Raw genomic sequence first — 7,780 nt, 5'->3', positions numbered from 1 at the left:
TAAAGTACACTGGATAATTTATTAGAGGACCAGATTCTATGTACTTTGTCTTATATCAAGGCAGTTCCAGGCTTGCCTGCTTCTCAGCACCCAAAATCTATCAATGTCCAAGAGTATTCGAAAGCAAAGAGTTCCCCGCTGGCTCCAGAACAGAAAAAAACATCTTGGCTCTAAGGATGGCATGTTCAGGGCCTCTTCTGACAGCAGTAGCCCAGGGGCAAATCCAGAGTCCATCCAAAACTATTGGGAAGCTTCCTGTTGCAATCATCTATCAAGCCACAGGAGGCCCAAACAGGTCCATAGTTTCCACCACCAAGGAGAGATGCTTCAGGAAGGAGCTGATGGACACACACAAAATCCGGGCTTCATCTGCTCTCCATCAACTGCAAAAAAATAAAATACATATATTTTGTGTAGACCGAAACATAAAACGTCAACACTTGCAGTAAACTTAACAGTCCAATATCCTCATTCTATTCCAGTCCCTCATTCTATTCCAATTTATTCTTATCATGCCAGCACCTGAATGCAAAGGACTCAACAGACAGGAAGGGAGGAATTATTATTCTCCTCTGTATAGTATCATCAACTTGTATAACACTTTACAGAAAATACAAGTGGATAGATCTCTGCCCTGACAGGCTTACAGTTAAAATTTGGCACAACAGAGGAAGGAGAGGGACGTGGGGGCAGCGAAGGAGGCGATGATTTGACTGACAAGTGCTCTGGTTTAGTTAGAGGCCTGGCTGCTGTGGTCTCCCTGCTCCAAGGGCTTCATGGAAGGTGAGCGGGAAGGCTTGAAGGAAATAAGTGAGGAGGATGCGCAGAGGGGTTTCCTCCACCAGGGAGGAAAAGGCAGAGATGTTTCAGGGAACAGAAGACGTCTAGAGGTTGAGGAGGTACAAATAATAAAATTGTTGTTGTTTAAACCCTGGTTCAAGTCCAACACGCCATCCATTACGGCGCCATCTTGTCTCTCATCCTCCTGCACCTTGTGCAAGAGACCTTCCAGCAGGCTGCACCCAGGACTCAGAGCCCACAATGTGCCCTGACTGCTGCCACATCTTGCCTCTTGGAGTAGGGGGCGCCTGGCCAATACTCACACATGCAAGATGTCCTCCGTCACATCCAGTTCCTTGCCGATTCCTTCTCAGGTTTCGGGTCCAGGGAGCCCAGCGCAATCTGGGCCAACGATGATGATGGGAAAAGGATCCTCAGCTCACAGATGTTGGGGGTAGCGATAAGGAGCATAAAACGTACAATAAAATTACACACACAAACACGAGCACACTGCCTACGGTACCTTTCCAACAAGAGATTCTCTATTCAAGGTCACCATTGTATTCTGTGTTTAATATTTCTGGGAGAGGAGAGCTTCTAGTCTCTGGTTTTCGACTGAGGAGCTCTGACATGGATTTGAATCCCTGCTTATCCATGACTGTGGATGGAGAAAACTCAAGACCAATGTTCAAATTGCAGGGTGGAGGGCAGAGGGGGCCATTTTTGTGCCGACCTCTTTTCCTTCTATTTTTAGAGGGGTTTTGCATCAGGGAAGCAGGGGAAGATATGTTATAACTAGAAAAAGGAGGTGGCCCAGGGCATGTGGATTTCATTCAAGGCCTTCCTACCTCTTTCCCTTCACCCCACTCAGTCACCATTCCGTCGTATTTGCAGTTGTTAGTGGTCAAAAAGCATTAAAGGACAACTCATCCCCATTTCTCTCCTCACAAAGAATCCTGGGCACTGCAGCTTACCCCTCACAAAGCTACAAAGTGCCCATAATACTTTGCAGGTGAAACCCTAGCAACCCACCACCTTGATTTCCCAGCAGCTCTTGCTTCATTTAGTTCTTAAGGGGGAGAGATAGATAATGAGAAAGAGAAAGAGAAAGAGAAAGAGAGAGAGAGAGAGAGAGAGAGAGAGAGAGAGAGGTTGCATTGGAAGTAAGCAGGGACACCGCAGGGGCTTGAACCCCGTCCTGGAAACCAGGAGCGCCAACCACCAGCTTTTTTTTGGCCAATGCAACAAGGTGAAAAGCAAAACCTGAGAGAACACTCTGAATACAGAATGTTCTCTCAGGAAAAAAGAAAACCCTTAAGAATGATGAAGTTGCAGACAGAACACAATCGAGGTTTTATCCCTTGCCATTAATAAGAGATGTCATGTTGCCATGAGTGCCATGTTGACTGCCATTCATTTGCAGGACAGAACAGAGAGACTGATTCCAGTCTTCAAACTCTGCCTTTATGCTCACCTTTTTGTTTGTCCCTCCGAAGTGTGAATTCATGGGACTGGAAGTTCCTTCTGCTGGTCTGTGAAAAGCAATCTGGACGCATTAGTTTGTCCCCGGCCCTTTCCCGCCAGTTCCAGACAAATGGTTTTGGAACACAGCTGTTCTGACTGACCTGACTTCTGAAGGAAGAGCTGGCTTCTCCTGAGTGTGGTGGGCTCTGGGACGGAACTGTGAAGAGATCAAGCGGGGGGAAATGGAGAAGCCAGCACAAAAGGATTGTACTGAAAAAGATCACGGAATTGTGGAGTGTGAAGTTCACTTGCCATTAAGTTTCCTGAAGGCTTGCAAAATTCTATTTCTTGCATCCCTAGATGCACCTGGAAGAGACTAGGGTCTTCAGCAGCCCTCCCCTCCAGACACAGGAGTAAAAACAGCCGGTTACCTAAAGCAGCACAGTCAAGACGCAGGTGTCTCTCAATCCTGCAAAGCAGATGTTCACTTGATGTATCAAGAACTCTGACATTGCCTTTTGTCAGTGGAGCAGATCTGCTTCCAGCACAGAGGTCTGTAAAAAAAAAAAAGAGCTGGAACAAAACAAGGCTGGCTGTCCCACCCAATGATGTACCTTATTGTGTGGCGATGGCACAGGAAAGGGCCTCCCCTGCAGTGGTGTCCCGACAAGAGAAGTCCCTCCAGGTAGAAGCACGGAGAGCGACCATATTAGGCTTTCGAGTTCGCAGCTCTTCTGAAAAACTGATTGAATAATAAACATTGCTCAATACAAGCTCTTTGGAATATTTAGTTTGAATATATGGGTATGATTCCATTTAGAGCCTACCTTTTCTCCATCAGGCTCAGGGTGCTTGAATGGTCCCCCTCACTGCGACCTGAAAGAATCTTTGTACAGTACAAAGAGTTGCAGGCAGAACGCAACAGGGATTTTCTCCTCAGCCAAGAACAAGATACTCACCTACTTGACTTTCAGCCAGAAGACACACAACCGTATTGCTGCTACAATTAGATGCAATTAGATAGAGCATTTAGAGATTAATTGTTAGTTATTAGTGCTTCTCACCACCTCTGATAATTCAAAAGTTTTTTTACTAGAAGGTTGGATTGCAGTTGAAGGTAAACAAGTGAGAGGTTACAGGCAAAGGAAGCAGTTTCCTACACCAGGTTTTTTAATAAATTACCTTAGGAACAGAAGTACTGGTGAGGACCCAAATTTTAGTATTTGTCGGAAACCCAGCAGGTTTTCACCAAAAAGCCTGTCATAGAATTTGGGTCAAATTAAATTTTGAATCAAGTCTCAGCATATATGGATCATCTTTCCTGCATTCAAGAGAAATACCGGTACCCCAGGCAAAGAAAATGGGAGCTACATGCCTCCTTTATCTACAGGATTGAGGGGTACAGACCTCTCTTAGAAAATGTTTCCCAAATGTGGGTTGTTATTATGATTTTGTGTGGCCACACTCTGGTCATTAGTGGAACAATCAGCCACCCCCTTATCTATGAGTCAAAATGGCCAGAGAGTCAGGATTCATAAGATTTCCAATATTTTCTCAGTCATTTCAGCCTTACCATTAGCAGACAAAATCTTCTGTCCTTTATGTACAGGAAAAAATGGTCAAGGCTCAACCTTCCGTTTAGTAATATGGATGTTCTTAAACGTTTGCTGGACTTTCTTTGCTTAGAAATGGCCGACCAAATGGTGAAATCCTCTATTCACTCCAACGCCTCTACCAGGCCGCCTCTACCATTCCCACCAGTAGATTCACCCTCAAAATGCCTTATTTGCTTTTTCACACTTAAAACAGCCAGGCAACTGTTACAGACAAAGGAAGCAGTTTGATGCATAAGATCTTAAAATGGGTGTTCTAAATTCTAAATTAGGAACAGTAGTATGGATTTATGGATTTATACATATCTGAAGGAACAAAAACTGAACAATATTTTGGTGACCCTCTTCTGCAGTTGCCCAGTAACTACAATTAGGTATAATACTCTCACCCTTGGTTGCTTGCTTTTCACTGCTTCGCCTCATAGCTGTCAATGTTTCCCTTTTTTAAAGGGAAATTCCCTTATTCCGAATAGGATTCCTCGCAAGAAAAGGGAAAAGCTGACAGCTATGCTTCTCCTTGTGGCTTTCTCAGTTATTTCCCCCCTTTTTTCTCCTCCCAGAAACAATTCTTGATCCTAATAGCTTCCATACCTTTCCTTGATCAATAGTTACTTTGCTTTCATTATTTTTTAAATTCACCACTCTGAAGTGGCTCCCTGAATGCTTTTCTGTTGCCTTGATTCCAATCAGGAAGGGTGGGGTATTATTAAAATACAATAATAATCACAATAATAATCATATTCATAATAATTCCTTTTCCTAGCTTTATATGTCAAATGCCACCACTTTTAAGCCAGCTGCTAATTGGAAGCCACATTATAAATAAATGAAGTTCTGCCCATTAGTGAAGGAGCTTTTCTATAGCCCCCAGGAAGCTATCACAAATGCAATGCAATGCATTTTTGTCAACAAGGCAACCTAAGCTAACCTGAAATTAAATGGAACTGTGCTGTCTTCTCCCCTTCTGCTTTGCTCTTTCTCACATGCACAGCTTTCTTTCCCCTTGGATCCCCCTACCCTTCTCACTTCTAAGTCTTACCTGTGTTAAAATCCTACCAATCTTGGGTTTTCTAACTTCTGGAGCGAGGTTCTGGAGCGAGTGGTCACAGACCAGATCCAGGTGCTCTTGGAAGAAGCTGATTTTCTGGATCCATTTCCATCAGGGTTTAGGCCTGCTTTTGGCACTGAAACGGCCTTGTTTGCCCTGTACCTCTGTTGAGAGACAAGGGAAGGCGCTCAGTGACCCGGAGTGCCTTCCATCAGTTTTGGCTGGTGCCCCAGCTATGCCCCTATCTGGACAGGGATACCTAACAGGGATACTCATCTCAAAGGAATGGCCAGACTACCAAGAAAGGCAATCAGATAAGGCATCATCAGATAACCTGGCAGACAGGAAAAACAACAACATTCAAATTTCTGTTGTAGACCACCTTTTCTGTGATGTAGGTATGATGTTTGTGAGGGGTGGTCTTGGGTTACACCCCTTCTGTGATGGATGTATGATGTATGGAGGGGTAGTCTTGAGCTCCAGGGCAGGGAATTTACAATGTCTATATAAGGGCGGACACACCTTGGTTCTGTGTCCTCCTCCATCCTCCTGCGTGTTGAGGAGGACCTTGTTGCAACAGTTCAATAAAGAGCAGGCTTACTAGCTGCTTTGCTTCTCAGTATTCTCTGGTTGGCCTCTGTTATTTTCTCCTACCGATGGAGAACCTACAAAGGACTCTATAACGGCTCTTGTGTCCTCCATAAGGGAATACAGTGGTGCCTTGCAAGACAAAATTAATCTGTTCCGTGAGTCTCTTCATCTTGCGGTTTTTTCGTCTTGCGAAGCATGGCTATTAGCGGCTTAGCGGCTATTAACGGCTTAGCGGCTATTAACGGCTTAGCAGCTTAGTGGCTATTAACGGCTTAGCGGCTTAAAGAAAAAGGAAACAAACTCGCAAGAACTCGCAAGATGTTTCGTCTTGCGAAGCAAGCCCATAGGGAAAATAGTCTTGCGAAGCGACGCAAAAACTGAAAACCCCTTTTGTCTTGCGCGTTTTTCGTTTTGCGAGGCATTCGTCTTGCGGGACACCACTGTAAGGGCAGAGTTTTCTTTATTACAGCCCATCACTAGGTTATCATACTTGACAGTTCAGAATGAACCCCAGACGGTTTGTGTGATTTTATCTACATAGATCCACACTGTAGCCAGGAAGCTTCTGTTCCACCCTAGAGATTAAACCTCTTAAGATCTGCCTCATCTTCCAGGTGCTAATATGAAGGTTTAACAAAATTTATTAAGACTCATTCAAAGGGGAAATAGGGGCATCTCAATTATTGCTCTGGGGATGTGCTCTGGGGCAGGGAGAGGCAGTTCTGCTAGTTTGCACCCCAAACCTGCTGTGGATGAGGGCACCTTATTCCATCCTCAGGGCACTTTTGCTTCTATTATAAACACTTCTATTATTTTTTTTTTTTAAGGCAAAGCATGAATGTTTAAATTAATATAGATCTGTATTTTAAAAAGGAGGATACAGCATTCAATGTGCCAAAAGAAGGTACTTCTATCTGATGAATTGCAAAGCCAGTAGGAATCTGCATTTTGAACATGAATGAAGAACCTGCCATGACTACTCTTTAAAGATTGGGTTGAGTTTGATTCCATCTCACACAGTCCCCATCCCACTGGCATGGCTGTGAGAAAGAAGTTGGAGGCTTTTGCTTCCGTTTCAGATTAAGCGCAGCTTGCCGTGTTGTTCAAACTAGGCAAGTTGAACTAGGCAAGTTGAAACAGGCCAACGTCAAGCCAGAGTTTACCAAGTTAGCTTGTTTCAACTAACCCTAGTTAGGGTTAATTATGCTGTGTTCACACAACAGGCGAAAGTGGAGTTGATCTGAAGTGGGTCTTTATAATCTCTTATTTGGGGCTACCCTGGAGAGGGCATGGAAGAGGCCAAGGCTCAATGGGGCTCCTTCTTGTTCTGTTAAGCCATCTGTAGCGCATGAAGGGGGTGGAGTGGCAGTGGCATCCTTTTGTTATTGGTGATGGGGCAGAGATGCAGTGGGTCCAGGTGGCGGCCAGGCTCAGGGTGGGTAGCATGGATGCCTGCAGGATACCCAGACTCTCAAGCTGCCACCCCACCCTGCTCACATGCCCCTGCTATGCTAAACCATGGTTTAGTGCTCTACCTGAACACACACATTATGCCTATCTTTGCCCTATATTTCAAATCTACTAAGTGCTGAGGAAGATATGTGCAGCAAATAAACATGAATGCATGTCTACTGCAGGAAGGTACTGTTTCTGTTGAAAGTCTCCCAAAATATTTCTGTCCCTGAATCAATGCGGTTGGAGAGAAATAACAAGTCTTTTTTTGGAGAGCTGGAAGCAGTTTGAAAGAGGATCACTTCTTATCGTGTACATAATAATAATAATAATAATAATAATAATAATAATAATTTATTATTGGTGCCCGCTCATCTGGCTGTGTCTCCCCAGCCACTCTGGGTGGCTTCCAACAAAGATTAAAAACACATTAATATGTCACACATTAAAAACTTCCCTGAACAGGGAAGATATACCACCCAACCTTTCTCTGATGAAAATAGGGACATTCGTGGCTTTGTCAGTTATTTCCCCCTTTTATGCTTCCCCCAGAAACAATTCTTGATTCTAGTGGCTTCCAAACCTTTTCTGGTTCAATAGTTACCTTATTTTTCGCCCTATAGGACACACTTTTTCCCCTCCAAAAATGAAGGGGAAATGTGTGTGCGTCCTATGGGGCGAATGCAGGCTTTCGCTGAAGCCTGGAGAGCGAGAAGGGTCGGTGTGCACCGACCCCTCTCGCTCTCCAGGCTTCAGGAAGCTCTGTGCAACCCTTGGGAGACCGGCGCCACTTCGCGCCCACCTCTCGAAGGCTGCGCAGAGCTGCCTGCTG

General features: G+C 44.7%; 2 long non-coding RNA genes across 2 annotated transcripts; both read right to left on the bottom strand.

Annotated features, from left to right (window-relative positions):
* LOC310834496 lies at nucleotides 1-1,858 on the bottom strand. Its single transcript, XR_014559262.1, has 2 exons — nucleotides 1,104-1,858; nucleotides 1-383 (listed from the first exon to the last, which is right to left on the bottom strand). It is a non-coding gene; the product is annotated as an uncharacterized lncRNA (long non-coding RNA).
* Nucleotides 1,859-2,178: 320 nt separating this feature from the next.
* On the bottom strand, nucleotides 2,179-3,064 carry LOC310835289. Its single transcript, XR_014559513.1, has 3 exons — nucleotides 2,859-3,064; nucleotides 2,406-2,514; nucleotides 2,179-2,312 (listed from the first exon to the last, which is right to left on the bottom strand). It is a non-coding gene; the product is annotated as an uncharacterized lncRNA (long non-coding RNA).
* Between the last annotated feature and the right edge of the window lie 4,716 nt (nucleotides 3,065-7,780).

This window comes from Podarcis gaigeae (assembly GCF_964106915.1).
Source record: "Podarcis gaigeae genome assembly, chromosome: 17".
NCBI lineage: Eukaryota > Metazoa > Chordata > Lepidosauria > Squamata > Lacertidae > Podarcis > Podarcis gaigeae.
This window is presented reverse-complemented; position numbering and strand designations above follow the sequence as displayed.